At 38.6% G+C, this 11,063-nt stretch overlaps 1 long non-coding RNA gene across 2 annotated transcripts in view; it reads left to right on the forward strand.

The window, feature by feature from the left end:
• Positions 1-4,798: 4,798 nt before the first annotated feature.
• LOC135112097 (uncharacterized) overlaps positions 4,799-11,063 on the forward strand; it is a 210,882-nt gene continuing 204,617 nt past the window's right edge. For both annotated transcript variants that reach the window (XR_010274061.1, XR_010274062.1), the window contains exon 1: positions 4,799-4,952. This is a non-coding gene — a long non-coding RNA (uncharacterized LOC135112097). The remainder of the gene's footprint in view (positions 4,953-11,063) is intronic.

Below are 11,063 nucleotides of genomic sequence, written 5' to 3' on the forward strand. Positions count from 1 at the left end.
TCTCTTTTTTTCTTTTCTTTCTTTTTTTTTTCATCACATGTCTGAGTACTGCAGTCTTTTTTTTTTTGTGTTTGAAGCTTCCTCCTTTCTTCGTATTTGTCCTTTTTTTATTATTATTATGATTCCACCATGATTTTTTTTTCTTATTCTTTCTTTCTTTTTCTTTTGTTTTTACCAGACTTCTTTTCCTGATTTCTCTAATGGAAGGAACGTCAACCCAATTGCAGCTTTCCTCCTTTCTTCGTATTTGTCCTTTTTATTTCAATGTTTCCTTTATTTTTTTCTTTAGCTTTTGTTGTCACCAGACTTCCCTCCCCTTTCTTTTTTTTTTTTTTTTTTTTTTTTTTTGCTTTTTTCCCATCCTTCCTCTGCTTCCTTTCTGTCACTTCCGATTTTTTGCACCATTTTTCTTTCACTCGTTTCCACAATTCCAGCCTTCCTTTTTTTTTTTTTTTTTTTATAAATGTTACATCACATTCCTCCCATTTTTTTCCTTTCTATCCCTTCAGAGTTCTTAGTTCATCACCTCCCCTCAAAAAAAAAAAAAAAAAAGGTAATAAACTGCACTGCTTTACGAAGTGATGATGATCAGAACAAAGAAAGCAGAAACGTGACTTTATCGTGTTTGAAGTAAGGGAATTACGCAATGAATAGGAATAGAGAGGGAAGGTTCTTATTACCTGAAAGAGAAAAGGAGGAAGGAAAGAAGGAGAGGAGGAGGAGGAGGAGGAGGAGGAGGAGGAGGAGGAGGAGGAGGAGGAGGAGGAGGAGGAGGAGGAGGAGGAGGAGGAGGAATAGAGGAAGAAGAAGAAGAAGAAGAAGAAGAAGAAGAAGAAGAAGAAGAAGAAGAAGAAGAAGAAGAAGAAGAAGAAGAAGAAGAAGAAGAAGAAGAAGAAGAAGAAGAAGAAGAAGAAGAAGAAGAAGAAGAAGAAGAAGAAGAAGAAGAAGAAGAAGAAGAAGAAGAAGAAGAAGAAGAAGAAGAAGGAGGAGGAGGAAAAGAATGAAAGAAAGAAGACGGAGATGACGACGACGACGACGACGACGACGACGAACAACAACAACAACAACAACAACAACAAAAGTAACAGCAACAATATGATGACGATGATGATGATGATGATGATGATGATGATAATGATGATGATGATTGTGATGATGATGATGGTGAAAATGATGATGATAATGATGAAGGAAGAAAAGACACTACAATATAAATCTAATAAAGACGATAAAAAGGCCAGAAAACAAGAAGAAAAAACAAGACTCAACGGTAGAAACAAGAAGCGGAATCAGCAGCCCATTGTGAATAGTAATGAAGGAGCAGAGGTGGAGGAGGAGGAGGAGGAGGAGGAGGAGGAGGAGGAGGAGGAGGAGGAGGAGGAGGAGGAGGAGGAGGAGGAGGAGGAAGAAACACATACATGAATAGATGAATAAATGAATTAACAATGAGTTTGAATGAGAAAGCCGACTGTCAGAAGCTGCATGAGAGAGAGAGAGAGAGAGAGAGAGAGAGAGAGAGAGAGAGAGAGAGAGAGAGAGAGAGAGAGAGAGAGAGAGAGAGAGAGAGAGAGAGAGAGAGAGAGAACGCGTGCCAATTCCTAAACAAAACTCTTATTACGCACTCGTGAAACTAAAATTGCAATAATAATAATAATGATAATAATAATAATAATAATAATAATAATAATAATAATAATAACAACAACAACAACAACAATACTACTACCACTACAATAACATCTCGTTTTCTGTCACTCACACCCGTACTACAAAAGTGGAAACCTAGCAGATATTAATACAACCTCATCAATAAGTGAAGGCCGCTAATGGGGGCATGGCAGGAGGTCGTTTGGGCTTCGCAACACTCCTGGACTTTGCAGTGAGGAAGGCACATTAATATCTGAGCTAAGTCCTGGGCCGTGATGGAGTTTGCATTAAGCGGGCCAGAATAGGATTAGTGTGTCGCGGCCAAGCAGAAGTAAGTGCTTATAACTTCCATAAATGACGTTGTTTGTTGGCACTAAATGGCTTCACGGAGGGGAGGAAAGATGGTGTGTTTTTTGTGTTTGTTTTGTGCGTGTGGTGTTTGCAGGATGTTTTGTTCATGATGGAGGTAAAGGATTGGTGTGTGCTTTCGTTCGGGTCTATAATGTTTGTGTTCGGAGGATGTCCTTGTGTCTATAATGCTTAGGGGATGTTAGTCTCATGCCAGCAGAGGTAAAGGATTGCTGTGGGTGTCATGTTTGGAAGGTGTTTTGTTCACGACGGAGATAAACATCGCCGTGTTTTTATCTATGGGTGTGACTGGGCGTGTTTTCTTCATGGAGGGTTTAAAACAACTCAGTTTGCTTGTGGCTGTGATGTTGGATAAGGTTTTCTTCGACCTAGGATACAATAGATATATTGTTCTGTTTGTGGTTATGATGTCAGAAGAGTAAAGAGGAAGAGGAAAGCAGTGTTCATTGAGGAAATAAAAAGATCGCGTCTTTTTTGTGGTTTGACGTTAGAAGAAAGAAAGTATCCTTCACAGAAAAAAAGAAAGATAACGTGTTTCATTGTTACTTATATGACGTTTGGAGGGATGAAATGTTTTGGGAGGAAATAAATAGAGCAGGAGTTTTATCTACATTTACAAATTTGAATTGTGTTCTTGAAATAACTCTCATTGTCATTAAGTTCGATTCATTATTGTTGGCGAGGTTTTGCAATATTAAAAACGAGGCTTTGCAACATTAAGAGTAATTACCATCACGCTGAACGATATTACAAACACTGAAATATGAATATGATATTTAAAAATGCAAGAGCTAAAATATCAAACATAATACATCAAACGTGGGAGTCATATGTCCTTCCATGTTGAAATGTAATGAAACAACTGTCATTGTAAAAACACGAGCAGCAGAATGTCAGAAAGGCGTTAGATCATTTAACCTCTTCAGTTATTGTTGTAATACACCACACTTTTCATCATTAGGCTAGTGATAAACTACAGAACATTTTCGTCTAGAATTATCTGTTTATATGAGTAAAATTATTAGGCTGTATTTTGAATATATATATAGCTTGAACTAACAACTATCTGGTTTTGGTACAGTTGCCATGTCAATAAAGAGGTTATGAAAGTATTATTTCATTTCTTCTAAAGTTTTCAGATGCATTTTTCTTTTCTTTTTTTTTTCTCTTTCTAAACTGCATTTACAACTTTTATTCAAAACAGTATTTACGTAGATAGGCTTGTCACTACTTCAACTTAGCTCCGTTGTATTCTTGATTTGACACTAAGCCATTGAAGTGAAGACGATGAGAGAGAGAGAGAGAGAGAGAGAGAGAGAGAGAGAGAGAGAGAGAGAGAGAGAGAGAGAGAGAGAAAATGATTTCTTCGTTGGAGTTCTTATTTTATCAAGTTTTCTTGCTTATTACTATTTCCTTTCTTCCTTGGAACGGCAGGAATAGTTCAGTATTTCAAACTTATATAACAAAAATACAAACAACAAGAAATTAATGCACGATAGAAAAAAAAAAAGTTAAGGGGAAAAAAAAAAATTAGTTATAAGATTCCTTCAGTACCTCGAACTTGAATACAAACATAAACATGACGGTTATGGGTGATAATGACTAACCTGAGGAAGGCGAGCGTGTGACGAAGCGATGAAAGGGAGCTGCGAGATTCACAGTGCGAGTGAGAGGTGAACATTGAAGTGGAGGAAAGCAGGAAATCCCCGTACGAGGCTACATCAGCTGATTGCCGAGGTGGAGTTTCCATTTTATATACTTTGACAGACGACATGGCTTTTGTTTTTTTTTCCGCTGTATCAACATGATGATTTGTATAAATTGGATTTTTTAAAGATACTAATGATCACTGATTTTAAGCAAGATTGTGAATAATAACAAAAATTAGATGACGAGCAATACATGTCGATATTTTAGGTCCTTTTTTTTTTTTTTTTTTTCTAAGGCGTAAATGATCATTTTCTGTTATGTGAATTTTAAAGAATATGATTTTTTTTTTCTTTTTGTTCTGAGCATATGAATAGATGTATTCATCATTAAAAGAAAATGGAATGCTGCCAACGGGTAGGCTTCAATGTCGATATTTTGACACACGAGATCATCCTAATTTGTCAGATTATGGCACTGAAATTTACATCATTCACTACTCATAGAAAATGAAATTGTTGATTATGAGCAAGTGAAGGAATAATTCTTATCCTAAAGAGAGAGAGAGAGAGAGAGAGAGAGAGAGAGAGAGAGAGAGAGAGAGAGAGAGAGAGTCATATCACCTGTATGTAAAGCCTATTGATATATAAACTTAAAATAACTTTGTGTACATGTACATTGTACTTCATATAATTTTAATTTCAAGAAAATGGTGGAGTATTAGCTTTTATCAAGGGAAGAAAGAAAAAGAAGAAAAAAATCAGCTTTGTGTCCCTGTAGCTGTGACTACCCCGTCTGATTTCAGGAAGTGAGATATAAATGAAGCCAAATTGTTCACAGAGTTCTGAATCAATGCGCAACCATGATGTAACACGAGGAAATGATCTTTGTAGTAAATTTGTATTTTCAGAAAGAATGATTTTCAGCAAGAAGTTATGAAGAATACCAGCAGTATATTTGTTTTATTTATGTTTACCTACAATGAAGCTATTATTTGGTGAACGCTCATGTCAGCAGGTAATATTGATAGTTATTTGTAGAGAGATGGTGCTGAAATTATAGTTATTTTGCTTACATTTACTGAGAAGTCAATTCCTGATTTTCGAATGAGAGGTCGAAAACACAACACGGACAGGGTAACCTTGCAGTACCAAGTGGTGGGTGAACAACCATAGTGATCGAAATCAGTCATCATCTGCTTGTGAAACTCCTTTACATTTCCGTTAATCCTCGAAACACAAAGTGCACGGCCGGGCAGTCACTTGAGGTCACAATACATGGACAAGATGGTAAGTAGCTAGTGATATCTAGCCTTGAAGAGGCGCCGCCTGGTAGTACGTATTCCTGTCGACCTCGAGGCCTTTATTGCTCTCGTTGTTTGGTTGTAATGTCCTTGAGAGGGAATCGAGCGCCATTCTGCTTTGTGGAGAGGCTAATAATGACCCAGTGAGAGCATTGACGAGGTAATGAGACTGGGAAGTGCCGTGAGGTAGTAGTGAGGAGCCACGTGAAGCTGACGATCCCGAGCCACGCCAGGTGTGGGGCAGGCGAGGCCACAGGTGCGGGGAGCAACAATCACGGGATAATTTGCAGCATCACGCTAGTCTCACGCTTGCTGACGGAATATATTGACCTAATCAGACATATATATATATATATATATATATATATATATATATATATATATATATATATATATATATATATATATATATATATATATATATATATATATATATATATATATATATATGTATGTATGTATATATATATTAGCGTGAAGGTCATGGTTAAGCCTTGGTCATCAATAACGTGGGAAGGATGGAGTCACGCAGTGAACAATTTCAGAAGAACACTCAGCATGAAAGTAGCGGTAGAGTAGCTGTAGCAAGAGATACGTCACTTAGGCCATGCGAGAGAGGTTGAAGAGTCAGGTAGAGGAGGGGCGTCAATGAGACGAAAAGCTTTTGACTTTGCCCTGTCAAGAAGAACCGTGTGAGTGGAGGGCCCCTCCCTACTCCGTTATATGTGAGGTGCTTACTCCATATATGGGCGAAGTTCATAGTAAAGAACTGTGAGAAAAAAATAAAATGATGGAGACGACATAGGATATCCAGCTTCATAGAAGCTGTTTTAGCAAGAAAAGATATGAAATTTCCAGTTCACCTTTAGTGAAGGAGATTATACGTAGAGGGGAAGATTTTGTCTGGAAGATATTGTTGTGTGGAGAAGTGGAAACATTGAGATTTTTTAAGGCATTGAATGAAATAAGGTTTGTTCTGCCGTATTCTGAAATTTGAGCAAACTTCCAGCATAAAGGAAAGATAGATGTAGAGAGGCAGAACTGGAAGAGTTTGACCGGGCAAGATGTGACCACAATAGTAGTGCCTCAGAACGTTAGAGTATATTCGAGGTTATGTTACCTGCCATATGACCACTTTGTTGTGGCACATTGGCCCTGTCAGTTTTGAATACAATAACAAAAGCGATTTTAAGGAAATGTGTGTATGCCTTTGGGTACTTCACACACGCACGCACACACACACACACACACACACACACACACACACACACACACACACACACACACACACACACACACACACACACACACACACACACACACACACACACACACATCTACATTTCCTTGAACAAAGCTACCGAATTAAAATGTCTGAATTTCTGAGCCTCGTCTGGGTCGGGATGTCTCCAGGGATTCTGACGTTGATTTCCCAAAAGAACTTGTTTTTTCGTTCAGCCATTTTTTTTTCCTTAGGTGCTATTTCTTGTATGAATAATTGTGGAGAGAGAGAGAGAGAGAGAGAGAGAGAGAGAGAGAGAGAGAGAGAGAGAGAGAGAGAGAGAGAGAGAGAGAGAGAGTCCCGCCCAAGCTCACCCCCACCTCCCCACTCCTTCAGTCTTGCCCAAATAACAAGAGGACAAATTTGACATATTTACACAGACAGCCAATATAGCGCAGCCCAATCCTGAGACACACAATCGCGCGGCCAGTGTCTCCCTCATCACGAACAATTGCATGGGAAGGATTGCGCGCCCTCACAACCTTGTAGGAACGATTCTCACCTTCCTCTATTTCCCCTAGCACCTCCTTCGTGCCTACTTCATTTTCCTTTTTTTTTTTTTCCCCCATTTTTTTTTTCTTTGTGTGTGTGTGTGTGTGTGTGTCTTAGCTTTGTTTCCTTCATTTTGAGTTTCTTTTTATTCTTACATATCTTCCACCCACTCTTCCTCCCTTCCAAAACTCTCTCTCTCTCTCTCTCTCTCTCTCTCTCTCTCTCTCTCTCTCTCTCTCTCTCTCTCTCTCTCTCTCTCTCTCTCTCTCTCTCTCTCTCTCTCTCTCTCTCCTACGTTAGACTGTAAAATTGTGACTATAGTGTCATGTATTCCTTCTGTTTCATCAATTTTACTTTCCGCTTTATCAGTGTTCCCAGTTGATATGTATTTTGTACTTCGTTTCAATAGCTGTCCTTGTTCCACTTGTTCATTTAGTTTAGGCAAGTTTGTTCCTCGTTTCACTATTTACATTCAAGTGTCACCAGTTTTATTCACCGTTTCATTATTTCTCTTCCCGTCTCACTAATATTGCATCCCGTTACACCTGTTTTGCTTACCGTTTCGTTAAATAATTTTTGGAACGTCGATTTAACTGCCTTCCCCTCTATTTTATTTATTTTTGTGTGTGCTCTAAGGCGCTTTCCTTCACAGGTAACAGTAAAAAAAAAAAAGAAAAAAAAAGCCTCATTTGTTCCTCATTTGGCAGGAAAACTCAGTCTATTCCATACGACACGTTAATCTGCCTTCCTCTCAGGCCTTCATCAGTCTCACTAAGCTACTCTGGGTCCCATTAGGAGTCTTCATTTGCCAGGGTGATTTGCATGGTTCAATATAAATGACCTGTCGCTTAATTGTAATGTTCTTAAGGACTCGAGCAGATTAAAGAATTATTGACCTGTTTGGAACGCTAGGCCATTGTTGTGTGTGTGTGTGTGTGTGTGTATACTCGGATACGTTAGGCTTTACAGTAAGGTTGGTTGAGGTTATTTCAAGTAAGGTGAGTTTAGATTTTGTTGGTTAGCCAGAGGGTACGAGGGCTCCTAATCCGAGGCAGTGGCCGCTGGAGCTGTGATAGTGTGTTATTGTTTCTGACTGGCCATTGGAGCACCACTTGTTGTCTGGGGCTCGGGACTTAAATCCTTGTTATCAACTTGGCTTTCTGGGAGTGTTACGAAGCTACTTCTTACTATTCCTCCCTCAAGTGGCGGTCGTTTATTGGTCGTTGCCTTGTTTTGTTGTGAATTAGCCCTTTGACATTATTTTTTTTTTCGGTTTTATGTTCAGTTTCCCTTGTCTATCAGGGCTAACGAAGGAGTTTGGATTTGACATTTTGGAACCGTTACCTCGAGTGGATGCCCTTTCCTACCCTCGGATTGTGGCCAGGATTCGAAACTATGCTCCTGGTGACCCCTCGGCCCCCAGAACGCGCTCGGTCCCACTGTACCACGTCGGCCTAAAGACTTTGATACTTATTACGATTGAGTGGAAGCCATAGGAGAGTTAGGTGTGCAATGCTGAGAAAAGTAACTTAGTTTTTACTGATGTTTATTTGTTATTCATGGATTACAAGCATACTTATAATTAGTTTTCTGTTAGTTGTTTGTTAATTGTTATTTTTTCTTGAATTGATGTAGAAATGGTGTCCTGAAAACAGTAATAATAAAATGATCTACTGCTACTACTACTACTACTACTACTACTACTACTACTACTACTACTACTACTACTACTACTACTACTACTACTGCTGCTGCTGCTTCTATTAATGCAATATTAAGCTCTGATTTGTTTAATTAGAAGAGTTTCTATTAATGGTTGCAAGTGTTCTAGCTACTAAATTCTTTAAGTGGTCATTTATCGGCCAGTGTTTTGGTTTGCTGTCGTGTAAGTCTTATAAAGTTGGCAACACACACACACACACACACACACAAAAAAAAAAAAAATAAATAAAATAAAAAAATAAAAATAAATAAATAAATAAATAAATATATATATATATATATATATATATATATATATATATATATATATATATATATATATATATATATATATATATATATATATATATAATGGATAATTAAAAATAAATAAAATTAAATAAATAAATAGATAAGTAAATAAATAAATGAATAAATAAATCTTAAAAACGAATGAACAAATAAATACATAAGTAAATAAAATATAAATAGAACGCGTAATCAAGTAAATGAATGCATAAACAGATAGGAAATATGAAATTGCAAAAACAAAGTAAACAGAAGTGGAGTAGAACAGCTAACGATAAAGTTTAATTCCGAGTTATACAGGTATACATATTTTGCCATTCCCGGAAGCCCCTTTATATCAGTGTTCTCAATTAGGGGTGAATTGCTCCCGCCTGGGTAATCTGACACTCTATTTCCCAGCTAATGTAGTTTTGAATACGTGATCATAACAATAAAAAAATAGAGTGAGAGGATAAAAAACAGAATCTGATACAATTTATCCCTCGCTGGCACGATGATTACAGTCCAGCTTCCCTTTTCAATGTGTTTAAAAAAGTAGAATGATGTAGATGTGATAATACCGTCGCCCACTGTTGCGTTAGTCAGTGTACGGTGAAAGGGGTGAGTGGGAGGGATGAGTTGCATGAGTGGGGCTTCTAGTGAGTGGGGGAGAGAAGGAGACTGAATAAGAAGAATGGGCTGTTAGGTGATTGACTTGATCGTGATGAGTGGGGTGTGTTGGCTGGCTGTTAAATGACTGGCTGAGTGAGAGGAGCTGGAATGGGCTAAGTGGAATAAGAGGTGGAAATGATTGGGCTGAGTGTGGACCAAGTGGATAGATAGACTGAATGAGATGAGTGGAGGGACTGATTGGGCTGAGGGTGAAGTGGGATGAATGGGATGGACTTGAGTGAGTTGAGTGGACGGACTGAGTGAGGCGAGGTGGATGAGTGGAGAAACTGAGTGGGGTGAGATAAAAAAAAAAAAAAAATGGGTGAGTGAGCGGGGCTGTGACTAAATAACTATAAATACAAGCACAGCAATACAGTTCAGGCCAGATTTCAATAAGTCCTCTGTTACTAGACTTCATTGCCGGAACGTGGTATGGGAACGTGTAACTGAGCACATAAAAGCCTTGGGATGATAATGGAATTGGCTCAAGTAGTACTGTTTCCACGCTTATCTTTAGGGAAGGAGGCGCTCAGGGACCCAGGGTATAATTGGGGATCCTGCGTTAGGGTGTTTTGCTGCTCGTTTCTACTCTAATATCTTGCTGGTATTATCTGGAGAAATTTGAGGGGAAGGCATAGAAGAGAAAGGAAGGCCCGTAGCTCATCTTGGGTTATGTAGGCTTGGAATATTAGTGTTTTGAGAGAGAGAGAGAGAGAGAGAGAGAGAGAGAGAGAGAGAGAGAGAGAGAGAGAGAGAGAGAGAGAGAGAGAGAGAGAGGCTCGTATTGTGTATTGAAATAATGAAAGCATAGAGGGGTGTATATTGTCACGCTGTCCGGTGAGTTTCGTTCAGCTTCCTGCGTTGTGGTGACCTTGACTCCTGACTCACCTCCTTGACTCACTAAGATGGAACTCTGTGAATGGCATTGTAGATTTACTTGAATTAATTTATAAGATACGTAGATGTATATTACTTGGGCGTGTCCGTAATGTTTTAATAGGGGCATATTTTGTAGGTTCTGTCGAAACTTTACAGCATGTTAATTATCTTTGCTTAGTTTTAGTGAAGGACAAGTCGTAGCTCTTCACAGCACTGCTAAAGATAAACAAATATGCTGTGGTTGTGGCGGGAATGTCCAGAGTAAGGTGACAACAAATAAATGTTTTCTTTCAGAGCAAGAACTTTTGCTTTATTAGGGTAAATAGATAAATGAAAATAGATTAACATGCAAGCCACACACACTCGCGTGATACCAGCGTCAAGTGCGGTGTTCAGCTGTTGATTAATGACAATATTATTATATTTTTACACTTGTAATATTCTCATTGATAGATGTTATTGTGTTATTAATTCATCAACTCTTAATGCGCCGCAAAAAGGATGATAAATGTCTGTTGAGCGCCTCATCTCTGCGCGAAGGTTGTCTAGGGTGTGGTTAGACGTAATTGCGTTTGTGAAATTAATTGATATAATTTTACTTTAAATATGACGTAATGTAATGTGTTATACTGCATGGCATCAGGATGGAATAGTTCAGTGAATGCACGCACTCACACACGCACATCGTAATACATCACCTCACCGGCCAGTGAAGGCTGCAGCAGTGGGTGACTGCCAGGGGGCGCTGTCGGGCGAGACCTGAATATATGACAATACTTGCTT

The sequence above is a fragment of the Scylla paramamosain genome, chromosome 23, assembly GCF_035594125.1.
Source record: "Scylla paramamosain isolate STU-SP2022 chromosome 23, ASM3559412v1, whole genome shotgun sequence".
In the NCBI taxonomy this organism is placed as follows: domain Eukaryota; kingdom Metazoa; phylum Arthropoda; class Malacostraca; order Decapoda; family Portunidae; genus Scylla; species Scylla paramamosain.